We start from the raw sequence: 19,568 nt of genomic DNA, 5'->3' as shown, positions 1-19,568 counted from the left end.
TCTCTATTTCAAACTCAGCATCACAGCGTTTTAACTTTGTCTTTTATATTTGTGTCACCTTTCTTTGTGACCAAGAACCTCGGTTCTCAAGAATGGGGGTGGGGGTGGGGGATAATAGGATCATGTGACGTAATCCCTCATTTATCTTTCATATGCTTCATACACAACAGTCTCGCTGTCAGTAAAGTTCTATCAAATATTTCAGCCTGGTCTCAAAGATGCTGTATGGGATTAAGGGAGGGGTCTTTATTCATGCTACTGACACAATAGAAAGAGACATTCCTGCCTCCCTGAGGCCAGTATGTTGGCCGTGTCCTGGGATTCAGGGAAATGGTTTGGAACCATAGAAAGTGGCCGGTGGCAAGGCTGGGACAGCCCATGAAGGAATGGAGATGGTTGGCCTGGAATTGGGTGACACAGGAAATGAGACAAAACTTCTTCCCAATTCTACTCTATGGAAACTTTATATTATATAGGTGAGGGCCCCTGAGCCAGGAGACATTTTATTACAGTTACCGCCAAATATTTGACCAAGGCTCTCGGTGTCTGCTGAACAACCACAGACACGGTATCTCGCTGAGCCCTGATACCCGAGTGGGATTGAGGTTCGCTGCGTCTCTGCCGCTTGATCTGCACAAAGCACTTTTGACTTCTATTCTCTCATTCCAGGGTCACATTCCATCACAGGAATAACACGAGGTTACGATGAAATCAATTTAGCGTATTTATTTCTCTGGACGTAAAATCTGCTTTCATATTTCCGTGTCTCTGCTTGTCTGGTTTCCTTGAAGAAAATCTCTTTTCCTGTCCTGTTTCCACGTCTGAGCTCCTATTCAGTCCCCGAATCTCTGCACAGAGGGGGCTCCTTGCCCCTTTCCTCGGGGGTGGGTGTGCATGCAAGCAGCACCTGCCTGGAGAGAGGGGGTTCTCAGATGGTGTAGAGGGCACAGGCTCACTGTTCTGTCTTCTGGGGAGTGGCTGGGAGCATCGTGCAGGGTCTCAGGGACACTCCCCCAGGGCCTTGGAGGCGGCTGCATTCCACTCCTAGGGTTTGCTCCTGTCTCTCAAGGAGAAAACAAAACACGCCCTTCCTCTCCCCACTTCCCAATGTTTTATTCTTACTTAGCCCAGCTTCTCCCCCCTCTTTGAAAGAGATGGGTCACTTTTTATCTGAAGGGGGACAAAGTGGGACATCTGTTTAGATTTTGCTTTGGGGGCGTATTTATGTATTTTTAGTTACACATCAGTGAGCTGTATTTTCTAAATGAATCTACGTTTGGGATAAGCCCTGACGCAAACTGAGTTTTGAAGAGGGTAGACGACAAAGGTGTGGTGGCTGACGTGTTCCTGGAGCCAGCGGGGACTTTCTACAACAGGCTTCATTTTGAGGAAGTCGGGGAAGAAGATAACTCTCCATTCGAGATGTCTGAGCCCCCGGGGGGCTCCTCATCCACCCAGATGTGGGGACAATCAAGGCAGAGTTCAGGGTGCCATGTAGGGTTGCCTCCTTCCAGAGTGGGACAGTACCCAGGGCTTTGCAGAGAAGGCCCCTGGTGGTTTGGTGGTTCTCTCCCAATTTCAATGCCCACATCTCTGTCCTCTGTAAAAGATCATATCATATGAAAAACTCAGGGTGACGCCACTCAGGAAATTTGTGAAGGTGACATAAAGCATGCCAGCAGCTTTAAGCGGCACTCCCAGACCCTAACCTGATGGGTGAAATGAGGGGGGAGGGGGAGGAGGGGGGCGGGCTGCCCCCTGCCTTGCTCAGCTTCCACTGGTCTTGCAGATTTCACTGGAGGAACCGCTTTCCAGAAGCAGGGGGTTGCCGAGGACAGGCCGGCAATCAGGGTCAACCCGGAGAAAAGGAATCCACCATCGTAACCATGGGAACTGGGACGTTAAGAAAGGAAAGAGGGACTGCGGGGAAAAGGCCGCAGATTGTGGAATGCGGAAGAAGACATGAGTGTTTGCAAAGAGAGCTTTCAAGGGCATCAATGATGGGCCCTCGTGCAGAACGGAGTCAGTCGCTCATCATCCTGCGCCACCGTGTGGCCACTGTGTCACTTCCCGTCAAACGCTCCACCTCATTCGCTTGGTAGTTCATGTTACCCCGCCCCTTAGAAAGTCACTTGACTGGTGCCTACAAGCAACAGTTAATTTCAGTGGTGGCTCTCAGGGCACTGAGTTTTTGCGCCCACCGCGCCCTTGGCTGCACTGGAGCATCTGGTCGTGGAACACCGACAGCTACGGGGGAGCAAATGGGGGACGCGTGCATGTCTTTGCTGCTGCTGCGGCTAGGTCACAGAGGAACTTGTGTGGGGGAATTTCCAGCATCAGTGGTGACGATTCATATGCACCCTTGTACTGTAGTAGAAAGGAAAACGGATTCCGATGCTTTCCCTACAGTTTAAGCAAAAGCTTTCTGGACACCAAGTACCTCCTATGGCAAGAAAGTAGTGAGAGAAAAAAAAAAAAAACCTCTTTAGAGGCCTGATCTATACAAGGGAAGCCGTTTTAGATGTCTTTCTAAGTCAACACGACTGTATGTAAACTTCGTTCAAACCCAAAGCCTGATTTCCGGCCCCACCACGCATGCATTGTACATCTGCTTTGTGAAAAGTAGCCCAGAGGAAAACCATCTTGTCCTTGAAGTAGCGATCACGGCTCCCGCTCCCTGCTTTCCTTGATGATAAAACCCATGACTCCTGCCTAGATGCTAATCTCTAGTCTTTTGAGCTTCTCCAAGATGTGAAAAGGCTATAACCTCCTCAAAACTCTTTTTTTTTTTTTAATGTTTTTTTATTTATTTTGGGGACAGAGAGAGACACAGCATGAATGGGGGAGGGGCAGAGAGAGAGGGAGACACAGAATCGGAAACAGGCTCCAGGCTCCGAGCCATCAGCCCAGAGCCCGACGCGGGGCTCGAACTCACGGACCGCGAGATCGTGACCTGGCTGAAGTCGGACGCTCAACCGACTGCGCCACCCAGGCGCCCCGGATTTTAAATGTCCGCTCATTTTTTTTTTAATTTTTTTTTCAACGTTTATTTATTTTTGGGACAGAGAGAGACAGAGCATGAACGGGGGAGGGGCAGAGAGAGAGGGAGACACAGAATCGGAAGCAGGCTCCAGGCTCTGAGCCATCAGCCCAGAGCCCGACGCGGGGCTCGAACTCCCGGGGACCGCGAGATCGTGACCTGGCTGAAGTCGGACGCTTAACCGACTGCGCCACCCAGGCGCCCCGAACCTCCTCAAAACTCTTGATGCTCCAGAGCACTTTCCTTCTTGTGAAGAATGTGTTTTCCGGGCAGCGGTCCTAACTTGGGCTGAAATAAAACCCTCTTTCTTACTTTCAGAGATTCTAAAAGGTTTGTTCATTTGGCGTCGACAAAAAGAAGACGTGTGAGAAGTCCCACGCCTCACTGTCCGAACCCGGAGAACGATTCTGTCAGAGACGCTCACGGGGGGCGGCACACCGTTGTGGGTGTGGGATCGTGGCTTTATGATAACGACACTTAATACGTATGGAGCACTTCCAATTCCAGGTCCTGTTTTAAGCACTTTATACGACTGACCTATTTAAGTTTCACAGCAACCCTATGAAGTTGGTTCCATTCTGCCCCTTTTACAGACAAAGAGGTGGAGGCTGAGTAACTCCCTTAGAGTCTCCCAGACAGCAGGTGCCACAGGTGGGACCTGTGCTCATGACCCCTTGCGTGCACAGTCTCCCTCAAACCTGCACTCGGCTTAGGACATGGGGTACAGACCTGCCTGTGAACTTCGGGGGCTTCCTCTGGGTACCCTATTGTTTCTAGAGTAGTCTGTCCTACGCAGCTGTGTCTCCTGACCAGGTGCTTTTAAGGGAAGGCTTTCACTTCCAAATACTCAGAATATACTGATTCAGGAATAAGTGTGTGTGTGTGTGGGGGAGTCCAGAATATTGGACATTTAAAAAAAGGACGGAAGAGCTGGAGTTGGGGAAGGTAATTCCTATTCGATTCTTTCCTCCCGAAGGCTTAGCAGGCAGAGAGCCATTTACATGGATACGAGGTGAAATCAAAGAACAGCGCCACCAACCTGTCCATGTGGGGAAATGATACTAGGATCTAAGGCCAATAGACCTGAGGTCTAGACATTAACGGTCTTCTTTATATCCTCAACTGGCTTGAAAACCTGCAGCATAATTCATCTAAATACTAACAGAATGACATCAGTAAGGTGCGTCAGCTGCACGAAGAGGGGAAAGGAAGAGTCAGGAAACACTAGAAGCTAGACAGCTGTCACGTTAGTTGTTAGAAAATTAAAGAGAGCCAGCCTGCTGTTTCTAGCACTCTGCGCTCTGATATCCAACTTGAGAGCTCTGTAAAGAACGAGATGCTAGACTCCTAATGAAGACAGGTCCCAGCCTCTTGAAATTCAGAAATGAAGCAAGAAATTCCTGAGGAACAAATGAAGAAGTGACTGGGCAGAGCTGCTCAAGGAAGTGAAAGTTAATTATAGCAAAGCTGGTTTCATAAGAGAGGACGAAAAGGTAAGTAGCACTGGTGTATCTCCATAATGGAAAAGAGGGATCTTTCCTTTCACTAATAATGTTCCTGGAAAAGTAATTTTAGGTATAGCAAGCTCAGAATTACAGCAGCCTCTGTGGAAATCAGAAACAAGCTTGGAGAAGCAGTAAAAACAATATAAGGATGTGAGCCAGGGGATGCGACTTTGGGGGAACAGACACAAAGCCTCCGCAGGAACGGGACATCTGGGGAGACACAGTGTCAGAAGAGAAGGGAGTGGGTGAGTGTACTTTGCAAAGTACAAAAATGTCACACATGCGGAGCTTTAAAAAAAACCCCACCATTGTTATTCCTCCCAGAACAGGATGCTTTCAGAAGAAGGACAAGGTCTGCAGGGCTTAGAAGCACAGTGCCACTTGGCAGGTGCCTTTGATGGAAGAAACTCAAGTGAATCTAATAAAGGATTGACCGTGTTCTGAGATTGTTCTGAAGCTTCTTGAGGACAGTACGGTACACACTCTGAATGTTGATGGATGAGAATTCTTGCCGGGTCACCCAGGCATGCTTGGGTCCTCCTGACTCAACCCCGAGCCTGACAAACACACCTCCTGGATTTTTAGGGGGCAGCACTAACTTAGATCAGCCTCAGCTCTCTCCATAAGTAAGCAGCTTTTTTTTTTTTCTTTTTTCTTTTTTCAGGTATCCTGAGGACGGGCCAGAAAACACGGTGAGGTACCCACCGAGCAGAGGCTTAGAGACTTTTCATTTTCTTCTGTTTTTTTTTTTTTTTTTTTTTCTGACTCACCTGTTCCCTTTCTTCTTCTAGAGTTTTCAAATACTCCCTCTTCTTTCCACTTTGTTATCCCCCGTTATCTTTGTCCAACCTTTCTTCCTGAAGCCCTCGTTCCTTTTAGGAGGTCTCAATGGCCTGCAGAACATCAATCAGCTGACTGCCTTCACTGTTTTGCTGACAGTATTTTCCTCCTTTGAAAAACAAACAAACAGACAAACAAACAAGCATTTCCTTCTTCAACTCGGAAAACTTCTCCGAGCCCACACAATCACAGACTTTCATAAGACCTGCTGCAACTGTCCCCTCCCAGGGACGATTGTTATTATTATCAGAATTAACTATTGGGTTGTTCCGTTTCCCTGCCTCAGGGAGCAAGCCGGAGACTTGGTGTAGGCCATCTCAGCCAGGAGTGGGGCCCGCGGGCCCTTCCCACATCCCAGCACCCCGCCAGGGGGCTCTCTCTTCCTCGGGTTCCCCTGAAACCGCTCTCGTCGCCGCACAGGACCTCCTGATTGAGGGCCCCTACGCTAACTGGAACAGCGCGCATTCACCACCAGTCTCCCTCCTCTAGGCGCCGCGAGAGCGCTCCCACCTGGGGCCCGCCCCGGTGTTTCCCCAACCCCGCCCCCTGGAATCTGACCAATCAGCTTCGGGCTTGCGTAGCAGCGCCTGATTGGTGGAATACGGAGGGCGCCCCAGAGAGGGCTGAGCTCATTGGACAGCTTCCCCGCGCGTCTATAAAAGGGTCGCGGCCGCCGCGCGGGTGAGCGCGCTGGAGGGTTCCTGGCGGCGGGCGAGAACGCTAAGCCTCGCGCCTCAGAGCCCCGGGCCGGGCCTGCCAGGGTCCCCTAGACCCCAGGTCCCTCACGCCCTTCGCATGCGGGGATGGGATGGCCTCCTTCGCCTCTCTCTGTCCGCGAGAGGAGCTCTACCTGTTAGCCTTTATCCCCAAAGAGAACATCCACTTGCTTTGACTTGGACGTAAGAAATATTTTTCGCTTATGGGTCATTGTAATTGTTCAAGTAAACTCTGAAAACGTTGGCAGTTATTCTCACGTGGAGAGGCTCCCTCACGAATCCATCACGCTGCTCAGTGGTGTGCCCATGCGTCAGTAGAGGCAGAAAGTGAAGGAAGACACCAAAGTCACTAGGTGGGACTGGGGCCGGCCACCCTAGGGACATTCCCCAGCGGCTCATTCCTAATCGCCTTGGTTTAAAGACAACACACCTGTTTTTTCTCCTCGGAGGGTGGAGGGTACTGATGGTGGAGAAGAGGGATAAGGGGACAACCAGGGAATGTGGGCACATGGGTATCCTCAGTGTACACAAATGTCCCATTCCTAAGAGCGGTTTTTAATTTTATTCCTATGCCATTTTTTTAAAATTAAGATTTTGTCATTTTTAGAGCACCTTTAGGTTCACGGCGCAGTTGAGGTGTGGAGATTTCCCATATACCCACTGCCTTCACACGTGCACAGCCTCCGCCGTTTGCAACATTCTTCGCCAGGGGGTACGTTTGTCATGGTTGATAAGCCTGTATTGAACATCATCATCATCCAAAGTCCATCATTTACATTAGGGCTCACTCTTGGTGTTGTACGTTCTACGGGTTTGGACAGGTGATGTATTATTTAGCAAATAACCCAAAACCAATTGGATCCACGTTTGTGAAATAAGGTTAATAGTGGTCGACCCCAGTTTGGAATTTGACAGCAAGAAGGAAAAGGAGAAATAGGACTGTTGAGTAATATACTGGTTTTCTTATGCAGATTTGAAGGCAGTTCCGAGAGTAATTCCGGAAACATTCCGAGCAATATGATAGTGCCACCTGGGAAGAGATACATAGTGTTCCATGGGGACGCCTTGGAACGCAAGCCTCATTTGGATGTGTAAATTTCTGATAATCAAAATTAGTCCATCTTTCCTCCCCCCCCCCCTTCTTCCATCTTTGTTTCAGTTTCACAAAAGATTTAGGGATGTAGCTTAATGACTGATTTCAATTAAAGCTACTTTGAAATGTGGAAATATATAAATGTGGAGTTTATTACTATGATTTTAGGCATTGCCAAATTTATTCCCCAGATTCTTGGTGATCACTGACTACATCCTGTAATACTCAGATTAAAACAGGGTATAGGTATGTTACTGAAAAATTATGCAGATCAAAATTGAAATCGTTGGACAAAATGTTTTCCTGTTGACTGAATTGTTATTTGGGAAGTGATTTAAAAATCTCTATTTTGAAATTGTAGGGATTCCTAGTTCTCCCTTAAAATTTTTCTAGTAATGAAATGTATAGATTGAACCACGCGGGATTGCCAGGATTTTGGTTTTATTTGGTCAAAATAGTCAAAAACTGGCAATTTTGTGTGATTCAACCTAATATCTGAATAGGAAAAAATTTACTTAAAAAGAGGTTGAAGTTAATTCTTTTTTGATATGGATGATTACCTCCTAATGTATTGATTTTATAAGTTAAAATTTTATATATTGAGTTTACTTACAGCAGGAACCATTTAAAATTTACCAGACTTTTCTGTTTTGCACATGTGTGGTATGATATCCTGACTAGAAATTCAGGAATTTAGGGGCAACTAGAAACCTTTCAGCACATGTCTTTCGCAGCATTAACCACAATCCTCCCTGACAAGTTGGAGGTTACTGACTTTGAAACATAGCCAGTTGCCGAGAACCCAGTGTGTATTCTTTCCATGACCCTTAAAAACTGGCCTGTTTCCTATTAATGATTTTTTGTTTTGTTTGAGGCATGCTGTGGTCCAGTTTCCTGGTTAATTTCCAGATCTTCTGCCGTTCTTCTTGTACAACTCGTTTTCTTTGTGGTGGGTCTCATCCAGAGATACCATGTATAGAAAGGGGGCTTCTGGAAATTATCATGTTTCAGCAACAAAATTGTTTAAACATCTGACTATCATTTACAACCAACATCTCTGGTCTGATCCATGGAAAATATCACACATAGCAGAGAAAATTGAGAAGAGCTGGCAGAAGATCTCTGTTGAGTTTGCTTTGTGCACTGTTCAAATGGACTCCTAGGAGACCTCAGGCCAAGGGTATTTCTTTTTACTTCAATTTAACTTGGTGGGTGTGTTCCTTTCTGTGGAGACCAGAGGATCAGAGTCTGGTTTTGAAGGTGAACTTGAGAAATCAATTAGCCCAGCCTCCCCCTGTCTAGAAACTCAGCATCACGATGGACACAGAGCCTGGTCCAAGGCAAGAGGAGGCTCTTCAAAATTGTTGGGCAGGCAGGGGGCATTCTTGTTGGCCCTCACCCTTGCTGATGTTCTAGTCCCAGGTCACTATTTTTTTTTTTTATGTTTATTTATTTATCTTGAGAGAGAGAGAGAGGGAGAGAGAATTCCAAGCAGGCTCCATGTTGTCAGTGCAGAGCCTTGATGTGGGGCTCAAACCCGCAAACTGCAAGATCGTGACCTGAGCCGAAGTCAGTCATTTAACCGACTGAGCCACCTCGGTGCCCCCCAAGTCACCATTGTTCTGAGGGCCCTGCACAGGAGGGAACTCCTAGTGGTTTGCACCAGTAGTTTGTCATCCTGGAGAGCCATTGACTAGACCTGTCCTATAAATCTTTGGTTGGAACTTTGAATATATCTTGTTTTTAGGAGTTCATTGGCTTGTCGATTTCTCTAAGGCCATTTTTCTCCAGGTTTTTTTTTTTTTTAATTTTAACATTTATTTATTTATTTTTGAGAGACAGAGAGAGACAGAGTGCGAGTAGCAGAGGGGCAGAGACAGAATCTGAAACAGGCTCCAGGCTCTGAGCCATCAGCACAGAGCCCCATGCAGGGCTTGAACCCATGAATGGCCCAAACCGAAGTCAGATGCTTAATCGACTGAACCACCCAGGCATCCCTCCAGGGTTTTTGTTGTTGTTGTTGTTGTTGTTGTTGCTTTTTTTTGATGAGATAAGGAAAAGCTGCCAAGAATCCTTAGTCAGTTAACCTGGAGGGAACCGTGGAAGCTGAATTGCTTTCCTCTTAAGGTATGACTGGTCTTGCTCACGATGAGATTTCCCTCTACTTTGAAGGTGTTGAGCTCAACAGGGATGAGACGATTCCACAGCTTTAGGAACACTGGTAACAGCCCTACTTTCCTTGACATAAGATGTGAAGTTCTTTGTTGAGCCCTATTGGGCACATGCTCCTAGAATATAAATTACACTATTATTAATGCAGTTTGCAGGATAAAAACTTTGGGATAATTAGTGAACAAGTCAGTCACCCGTAAGACACACAATCAGAGCAAATCTGGCTTCATTAGTTTCTTCACAACGTGAAACTCCTGGTTAATAATTATAGCTGTCTTAATTGAACATCAGGTGGTAGTTTTCTATCAGCTGAGGAAGAAATAGATTTTGGTTTCATGCTCTTATCTTGTACTAATTAAGGTATGAAATGTCTTTATTTACAAAAGCATGTTTGCGTGTCTTTAATTTTTTTTAATGTTTTTATTTATTTTTGAGACAAAGAGAGACAGAGCATGAGCAGGGGAGGGGCAGAGAGAGAGGGGGACACAGAATCCGAAGCAGGCTCCAGGCTCTGAGCGGTCAGCATAGAGCCCGACGTGGGGCTCGAACTCACAGACCGTGAGATCATGACCTGAGCCGAAGTCAGACACCCAAGCAGCTGAGCCACCCAGGTGCCCCTGCGTGTCTTTAAATGAGTGCTAGCCAGTAGAAATGGAGGGCTTTCTGCATCTGTGGTTTAACATTTTCTAGTAGTCCCATTGAAAAGTAAAGAGAAACAGGTGAAATTAATTTTAGTGATAACTATTTAACTTACTATATTAAAAATATCATGTTACCATGTAATCACTATAAAAATCATTAACGAGATATTTTGTATTTTTATTTTTGTATGAAATCTTAGAAATCCAGTATATATTTGTCCATGTAGAGTACATATTAATTTGGACCGGCCACATTTCAAATGCTCAGTCACCGCATGTAGCTAGTGGCTGTTGGACTGGACAGTGCAGCTTTAAACTGAGATTGTATCTGTAGTTAGGCGGAGGATTTTATAGGGGAGAGAGAAATGGGCAGGAAAGAGAGAGAGGGAAAAAAAAAAAAAAAAGAGTTCCTCTGGATACAGAGATTCCTTGGCACCAGATTTCCAAGAGTGTGCATTCCTCTGTTCAACATCTGACCTTTAAACCGAAAACATTGACTCTTTAACACCCCAGCAGGAGATTGTGATTACAAGAAGAAAACAATCTTGTAGACTCAGTGTCTGCCCTAAACAAGTTGAGAAGTGAGAGTAGGTGGTTGTGGTCTGATGGAATCCGAATGGGCTTTGGGAACAGAACAGGTAGAATGGAGTTCAGACCAGCCCTGCTGTGCCTGAGCTGTGAGCTTATGCACGTCTGTAGCTTCTTTGACCCTTACCCACTTTAATAATGGGCACAAAAGCGCTAGTCTTGCAGAATTTTAGTGGGGATTAAATTAGATTCCTTATAGGACTGTACTTCGTGCGGTCAGTGTGCAGTATGTGGAAGTCTCCGGGTGTTGTCTGCCTCTGACTCCGTCTATTTTCCCATTAGGGCACTTTGCTCATCTCCCTTCGCTCCTTCTTTTAAAGTCTGAACGGATTTCCTGCTCCGCGTTCCCAGAACCTCAATTTCTGATGCAGCGCTGACTCATAGGCCTGCTGCTGTTGTGATTATGGTATAAATATCAGAAACTTACTGCTGAGGCACCGGTAATGATGGCAACAACAATTCGGCTACTGTCCGTTCCAAATCCACGTGAAATGTTCCATTAAGTCACTCCAGACTCCCCGCAAAGAGCAGCAGTACTTCTGTTTTTGGCCAATGGGTGGTAGCATTGTCTAAGCCACTGATCTCTGAGCTGCTGGGTCTTCAGGGTTAGTTTTCCTTTTTTTTGTGCTTTGCCAATTATCTGCGGTTCATTCCCTCAACCTGGAAGAGAGGGAGCTTTTCATCAAAAAGTCTAGGACTCTGGAGTACAATGGCAGCTTCCAGAATGTGAGCGGAAGGCCAGGACACAGAGCTGCTGTTCATTCAGACACTGGGGGAGACTGCTCAGGTCCAGAGTCAACGTGTCTGTCGGGGTGGGTCCAGGGCAGGAGTCTGGGAGGCTGATGGGCATCCAATGCTGGTCCTGTAGGTTCACTGTGAGCACTGGGAAGTGACTTTATCACTTTCATCCCCTTATTAGGGGATCATCTTTGAATTAGGAGGATGTGCTTTAAAAATATTCTGCTTTTTATTTTTTTCTTTTAGTATCTCGTCACCTGAAATTTGCCATACACGCCCCTCCCCCCCAACACCCACTACAGTGCCGGTTTGGCTTTCTGAATACTAATCTTTAGGCTCCTCGTTACTCGACTATTTGAATTAAAGGGAGTCTGATCGTACTTGCAGACTTAGACTTCTTTCAGACTTTCCTTTACATTTCCTGATTTTTGTCAGGTGACTGATTTGGTATGGATCAAGAGAACAACATTTGGGAAATGCGGAAAATCACGAAGAAGAAAATAAAATCCAACCATTAGCTTTAAAAGATACGTGTGTTGGGTAATAGGATAGAAAACTATTGGTTGTTATAGAGGCATGGACTAAACCAGAAAAAACTTCTGAATTGAAGTCAAGCTACATGCATTTCATGATTAACCCTGCTGACAAAAGAGGGGGGGAGCATGAAGCATCTAGGATTATCTTGTTTTGTCGGATTATTCAGTTATTCACTAATATATGAAATCATTTAAGGACCTTCTGCGTGCTGATCAGGGAGAGGGGAGTTAAGCACTGAATAAGACGGTTTTTTGCCTGTAAGCTCCTTACAGTTTCCTGGAGAAGAGAGACAAGCAAGTCAAAATCCCAGTGTGGTGAGTACCACAATAGGGGCACACACTTTGTTACAGAAGCAGAGAGAAAGACATTGAACCGCCCACTGGTGGCCAGGAAAGGCTTTATAGGGAGATGCCACAAACCAAGTCTTTTTTTTTTTTATTTTTTTTATTTTTTATTTTATTTTTTAAAAATTTTTTTTTCAACGTTTATTTATTTTTGGGACAGAGAGAGACAGAGCATGAACGGGGGAGGGGCAGAGAGAGAGGGAGACACAGAATCAGAAACAGGCTCCAGGCTCTGAGCCATCAGCCCAGAGCCTGACGCGGGGCTTGAACTCACGGACCGCGAGATCGTGACCTGGCTGAAGTCGGACGCTTAACCGACTGCGCCACCCAGGTGCCCCCACAAACCAAGTCTTTAAAGGCAAATAGATTGGGTGTGGGAGTCGGGAAGAAGGACATTTCAGGCAGAGGAAAGAAACGTGTAAAGACACTTAGATTACTTGATGTTTGCAAGGAATGGTAAGCACCTTTGTATGAAGCGGGGGCAGAATGTGTAAATATATGGGGCAGGAGAGGGAGGGGTGGGAGATGAGCTTGGACGGGGAAGTGGAGGTGAGATAACAATGGGCGTTTTATGCCATGTTGAATCCTTTGGAATTTTATAGGATTTGATGAGAAACGGATGTTGGGGGGGAGGTAGGTGGGAGCGATATGGGTTGAGTCCCATTAGGCTATGGATTCGGACGACTGGATGAATGTTTGTAACAAAGGGTTGTGGGAGGTGAGAAAATGGTGTAGTCGCTTTGACTTCGGGGGATCTGGCCCAGGGACGCCTGACTGTATGGACCCGCCCATCAGGAGAGAGATTAGATTTCCAGTTACACATTTTGGTTAATAATAATTACCATTTACTGAAGACTTAGGATGTGCCAGATTCTGTACAAACTCTCACCTTAAATCCTTTTAACAACCCTATAAACACATTTGGCACGTGAGGAAGATCAAGATACAGTGACTTGTCCCACATTGGCTTGCCCAGCAGGGGGTGGAGCTGGGATTTGAGCCCATTCTGATTTCAGAGCCTGAACGCCCCACCACGGCCTTCTACAGCAGCCGCCTGCACAGAGGTGAAGTTAGACAACAGCACACAGGCCTTTCAGGGACAGGATGGAACATGAGAGAAGGACTAAGGCGGGAGCTCTGTGGAAGATGCTCGTGGGACAGATAGCAGCAGACGAGCTCACAGAGCCCAGACTGGAGTTGCCTGGAGGGAGGAGGAAAACAAGGAAAGCATATCGTCCAGAAAGCCAAGAGGAGAATTTCAAGGGGAGAGGGGTCCATGGTGGCAAATATCACAGGGGGGTGAAGTAACCGGACTGAATGAAACCGTTGCTTTTTTAATGTTTATTTTTGAGAGAGAGAGAGAGAGAGCGAGCAGGAGAGGGGCAGAGAGAGAGGGAGACAATCGGAAGTAGGCTCCAGGCTCTGAGCTGTCAGCACAGAGCCCGACATGGGGCTCAAACCCATGAACCATGAGATCATGACCTGAGCCAAAGTTGGATGCTCAACCGACTGAGCCACCTGAATGAGACCTTTGTATTTTCCCCTGAGTGTCTTCCTGGCACCAGCTCCACAATGCCATCTGATGGCCAAACATAAACATTTAGGGGCTCCACAGGCTTTGTCACCCCCTAAGTTGTGTTGCTGTTGATAATATGACTATCTTCTCAGACATCCAGAATGCATACGTCAGGATGGTCTTTGATGTTCTGGTCCCACATGACCACCGATGGCAAATCCCGTTGACCCTGACTCAACCTTTCTCTTGTCTAACTCTTCCTCTTCACACCCTTTCTGACACCCCGGATCTTTTTTTTTTTTTTTTTAATCTACACCGTCATATTTCTATCCTGACTTGTCTGTTTGCCTCTGGTTGCATTTTCCTCTAATCTATGTTCTGAAGTCTCACCGCGCCACTCCTGAGCTGAGAACCTTCAGTGGCTTTTCATTATTTACAATACAAATTCCAAATTCTTATTGAAGGCCATCTGTGAAATAGTTATAGCTTACTTTCCTACTTTCCCCCCTCTGCTTTATATGCCTCGCAACCTATTTTCCAGCCAGACTGAAAAATGTCTTGTTTTCTGTGTTGGCCTCCTCAGATCCATTGGTTAGGCCAATCTTTCCAGCTGGATGCACTTTTCTTTCATCTTTCAGGTTGAAATCTTACCCATCCTTCAAAGATCATCTGAAATACTCTTTTCTCTGTGAAGCTTTTCTTGACCCCTTCCACCAGGAACGATTTCAGGTTTCTCTGAGCTCAGATGAGTATGGCACTTTACCATAACTTTCTGTGTTGTTTTTTTTTTTCTACTTTCTATTATATTTTTCTTTTCTTTATTTTTTTGGTTTTGATTTTATTTTTGTTTTTGTGTATGTGTCTTGACTTAGTTTTTGAAGGCAAAGTCTATTTCTTACCTATTTTTCTATTCCTCATTTTGCTTGTCACATGGGTGTTTTATAAAAAGATGTTTGGTTGAATATTTATTGAATGGATGGATGGATAACTGACATTACTGTCAAGATTTGTGCAATCTCTGTATATTTTATTTTTTAATGTCAATGTCTACAATAGAAGGCTTAATTATTAATCATATATTAAATATTTATGATTCTTGAGGTATGCTCTAAAGAACTAAATTTTCCTATTGGGGAAAAATCTACTGGACTTTTGTCTGGAGCATCTCAGCATCCTATTAGGTTATTCTTGAGTCATTTAATGTGATCACCTTTTTTCAAAGCTTGTTTATTTATTTTTTGTGTGTGTGTGAGAGAGAGAGAGAGAGAGCAAGAGTGCAAGTTGGAGAGGGGCAGAGAGGGAGAGAATCCTAAGCAGGCTCTGTGCTGTCAGCACAGAGCCCAACTTGGGGCTTGATCTCATGAGCCGTGGGATGATGACCTGAGCTGAAACCAAGAGTCAGATGCTTAACCGACTAAGCCACTCAGGGGCCCCATTATGTGATTGCTCTTTGAAGGTGGGTAGATAAAGGAAAAGGAAAAGGTACTTCTTTGGGGATGGCGTCCTGGGTCTCTTGGAAACGCCTTCATGCTTAGTATAACATTTCCAGGTTTTCCCTTGACTCATAGACGAAACCGGATTAGAGAAGCAGAAGCCATAGCCATGACGCTGGACCCAGTTTGGTGGTGCCTGCCTGTCCTGCTTGTGAAATTCAATCTGGAGTGTGGAGTTTCCACAGCTGAGCCTATTATCCCATGGACAGGTCTCTTGAGCTTTCTCTGCCTTTGAGGGTATTGTCTTTTCTTAGCCACACATGGTGAGCATCATGTTAAGCAAAATGCAGGGAACTCAAAGGAGGGATCAATGGAAAATGTCTTATGGTGTTATGTTTATTTGGGTTTCGTTGTCAAGTTTAAGTCTTATAATTTGAGCACATGATCAGTTGGAGCTCTTAGTTTCTTACCAGCTTGAGCAGAGTTAAATGCCTCTTTGGGAATGGAATCCAGGTTTTCTTATATCCTTTTTAGCTACTGTTGATGATGGTGTGGATAATCTAAGGGAAAACTCTCACGTAAGGAGATCCTGGGGTTATCCAGAATTTGGGAGGGCTTCAGATAATCCACCTATTTAAACTCGAATGTCCTACAGAAGATAGCATATCTTCATTATAGAAGACCCAGGGAAATTAAATTTGTTGCTGATTATCTGCTGGGCATGGAATCTGGCAGAGAGCAATTCAGTAATAGTCTTATTAAAAATCTCTTCCCAGCTGCCTCTCCTCATCTTACTTATACATTTTCTTCCCTCAGTCCAGTGATGAGCTAGCCAATAGGCAGTTGTGAATCAAGGTGAACGCTACATCTCCATTAAAAGGCAGGGCTCCTCCAATCCAGGGGTTGGGGGTGGGAAAAGATACCCACCACCAGCTGCCTTTCTGGAGTAGGAGCTCTAGACCAGGAGCAGCCTGGTTCTTCTTTGACCTGGTCCATAGGTACCTATACACCAAATGTGAAGCTCAAAAATAAAGAAGGTCCTATGTGCTACACCCTCCATTAGCTTGCATATCACTTTGTGGTTGCATCCTCCCTTTCTTTGGGTCCCCTTTCACCCAAGCTCTGACTTATCCACACTGGCACCTTTCCACATAGAACCTGAAGGGATCACTTTAGAATCTTTTTCACCAGAAGGCATTGGATCCACAGAGGCTCATAATCTTTTTCCTCTATTTTAGAAGGAATAGATTTGGTATTTTTGTGTAAGCACTCTAGTGACTTTTCCTTAATTCTTTGTTCCTTTGGTCCTGGGTTCCACGCTTTTGTCCCTTCTAACTTAGCCCTGTTATAATCTGTGTCTGATGCCTTTGCCTGCTATTCATTAGAAACTTGAGGGCAGGAGAATCTTGATTTCTAGAATTCAAAATGAATAGGAGTCTCTTTTTAAAAGGGGATCAGATCAGAAATACCTTTTGTGCTATGGATAAGCTATAGTTTGGAAATTTTATGTGACGTGTGAGTCTGAGAATTAGGAATTTAGATTTAGAATTGGTGGTCTAAAGATTTTGGCTTCTGCTTTATGGAATTCACCCAAACAGGTTGGTAGAATCAGGTGACTCACGACACAGGCGAAGGTAGCTAATCTTTAATATCCTAGCCAAGATTGTGAAGAGTGACAAACTTGGCAGATGGTGACTACATTTATTGTGGTGAGCACGGAGTAGTGTACAGAATTGTCAAATCACTATATTGTACACCTGACACTAACATAACATTGTAGGTCAACTCAACTTCAGTTAAAAAAAGCAAATAACCAAAAAAAGTCTATTTCAGAAAAGTGGACAATCTGGAAAACAGGCCATTTTATATCTCTAAGTATCTTCTTAAACCTTCTATAATGATTGAGAATGATCCATATATAATATCCAAAGCAGTGCAAAATATTGAAGCCAGCAGAGGCACCTGGGTGGCTCAGTCGGTTAAACATCAGACTTAGGCTTGGGTCATGATCTCAGGGTTCATGAGTTTGAGGAGTATGTACTTCAGAGTTTTCTTGTTATTTATGACAAAGCATATTTTCTCACTTTATCATCATTATCATGTCCTTGTGATGAAAACATTATTGTTATTCAAAAAATTTTTTAAATTTTTTAATGTTTATTTATTTTTGAGAGAGAGAGAGTACAAGCAGGGGATGGGGAGAGAGAGAGAGAGGGAGACACAGAATCCAAAACAGGCTTCAGGCTCCGAGCTGTCAGCACAGAGCCCAGTGTGGGGCCTAAACCCACAAACCATGAGATGATGATCTGAACTGAAGTTGGATGCTTAACCGACTGAGCCACCCAGGTGCCCCTTCCCAAGTTTCTTAAAATTCATTTTCTTATTTTATTTTATTTTTATTTATTTTCTTCTGGAGAGAAAGAGAGAGAGAGCGAGAGCACATGGGTGGGAGAGAGGGGCAGAGGGAGAGAGAGAGAGAGAGAGAGAGAGAGAGAGGATCTCAAGCAGGCTCCACTCTGTCAGCACAGGTCCTGATGCAGGACTTGATCCCATGACCCTGGGATCATGACCTGAGCTGAAATCAAGAGTCAGGCACTCAACCAACTGAGCTGCCCAGGTGCTCCACCATATATATATATTTTTAGTGTTCATTTATTTATTCTGAGAGGGTGAGAGAGAACACGTGTGAGAGAGTGCGACTGGGAGTGGGGCAGGGGCAGAGAGAGAGAGAGAGAGGGAGAGAGAGAGAGAGAGAGAATCCCAAGCAGGCTCTGCCCTGAACAGCATGGGATTCGATCTCAAAACCCCGGGATCATGACCTGGGCCAAAATCAAGAGTTGGATGCTTAACTAACTGAGCCAGTCAGGCGCCCCACTGTTACTTTATTTTATACATAAAATACTTTATTACTTTACTTTATTACTTTATTTTATAGACTGAGGCCAGAAAGTTTAGGTTCGTTGCCCCAAGGTCTCACACGCAGTGACTAAGACAATCCAGGTCATCTGACTTCGGTGTCCTCCACCTTCCATACATTTAAGTCTATATTTTGGTGGGCAAGTGAGATAAAGACGAAAAAAACCTACAACGTGTTCACATTCAGAAGCTTTCCTTTTCCCCCTGCCTTGCAAGAGGAAGTAGGCTTCTTGGATGTGTGGCTGCTTTTGCTCACGATGTGTGGGATCACATCTTAAGGAGGCAGTGGGGCTGAGGGATGGGCCCCCTGGCAAGGGCACAGCAGTCCTGGAGGGAAAGAAGAGCATTCCAGAAAGCAAAGCCAGAAGGGGGATGACAGCAAATGCCAGCCGAGGTCTGAGAGAGCGTGTTTGGGCAGAGGGGGAGTGTGGGATGGCACGTCTGTGCTGAGAGAGAGAGTAGGAAACAGATAGGGAAAGACAGTCCTGAGAAGTTTTATTATTATTATTATTATTATTATTGTTATTATTATTATTATGAATGGAATGCTCACTGGGTGTCCTTTAAAGAAAATTCCAGCTAAGATTTTGATTGCTTTTAAGATTTCTTTGAAGGCTGGTTTGTTCATTCTTTGGATTCAACATCTCTCCACAGCTTTATGGGTGTTATAAGAGCTAAAAGCCCAAGACGTGAGTCCGGGTTTTCACTCTCTCCTGTGCAGGGGAAAAGGGGCCAACAGTGTGCTTAGTCCCAGCTCAACAGCAGCAACCAGAACTTGTAGAGAAATGGGCCAGGGAAAGCATCCCGCTCACTTCCTCAGCTCCGTTGGCGGAGGTCACAGACAGGCTCGAGGCAAAGAACCTCAGAGTTGAATTCTGAGGGTCTTTACTTCGGAAGTCCTTATTTTCTTCTTAAACCCAGGAAATTCTTCTTGGTGTTAATATGATCCTTCCCTGATTACATAATGATCACAAATATCATTTTATTCACAGGAAGAGAAGTAGCAAAGCTCTAAAGGGAGAATTATTTTTTTGCAGTTTCCCCCCATTTCATCGCTCGTGGTGAGTAAGCATGGTCTTATGACTCAATTCCACTGGTGTAATAGCCTGGGCGGCAGTGCCGGCCATGGGTCGGGAGCCAGGGATGGAAATGTGCTGGAAAAGTGCTGCCTTAGCTGAACTGCTGACCTTGTCCCAGGAGAGGATATAGTGCGTCTCAGCCCAGTCAGGGTTGGGAATAGGAAAATCTGAGGCCAAAGGTAGACTCTGGCATATGACTTGTCTGGGCACTTCGGGTCTAATTTTGCTGAGAATTGGTATTTTATCTGCTGGTTTCAAGGCTGTTGGTTCACGGACAGGACATCGATTACTCACTAATGTCCAGAATGGGGCATCCACGTGCTGACTGAGAGAGCAACACCCTGTAGTTTGAGTGCGAGTGGGAGCAAATACTTTTTTCTCTTTTTAAATGTTTATTTTTGATGGAGAAG

The sequence above is a fragment of the Lynx rufus genome, unplaced genomic scaffold (genome assembly GCF_022079265.1).
Source record: "Lynx rufus isolate CCGP_SWC_20201006 ecotype Redwood Valley unplaced genomic scaffold, mLynRuf1.p SCAF_15, whole genome shotgun sequence".
Lineage (NCBI taxonomy): Eukaryota > Metazoa > Chordata > Mammalia > Carnivora > Felidae > Lynx > Lynx rufus.
The sequence above is the reverse complement of the archived record's forward strand: the minus strand, read 5'-3'. Positions refer to the sequence as shown.